Source organism: Sinocyclocheilus anshuiensis, unplaced genomic scaffold (genome assembly GCF_001515605.1).
Source record: "Sinocyclocheilus anshuiensis isolate Anshui unplaced genomic scaffold, SAMN03320099.WGS_v1.1 scaffold70, whole genome shotgun sequence".
Lineage (NCBI taxonomy): Eukaryota > Metazoa > Chordata > Actinopteri > Cypriniformes > Cyprinidae > Sinocyclocheilus > Sinocyclocheilus anshuiensis.
Window position 1 is genome coordinate 20,472 of NW_015542377.1, and position 200 is coordinate 20,671.

Here is a 200-nt window from a genome sequence, read left to right on the forward strand (position 1 = left end):
ATATACTTTTAAATTTTTTTTTTTTTTTTTTTTTTTTTTTTACAAACGGCGCATCATATTTATTACAATCTGTACTCGTTCAAGTATTTGTATCACAGAAAAAAATCGATTATGTCTTTTTTAAAAAATAAAAAGAAAAAAGAAAGAAAAGGTTATAGGGTACAAGCTTGAAAATGATTTTATGTTGCAATTTTCAAATA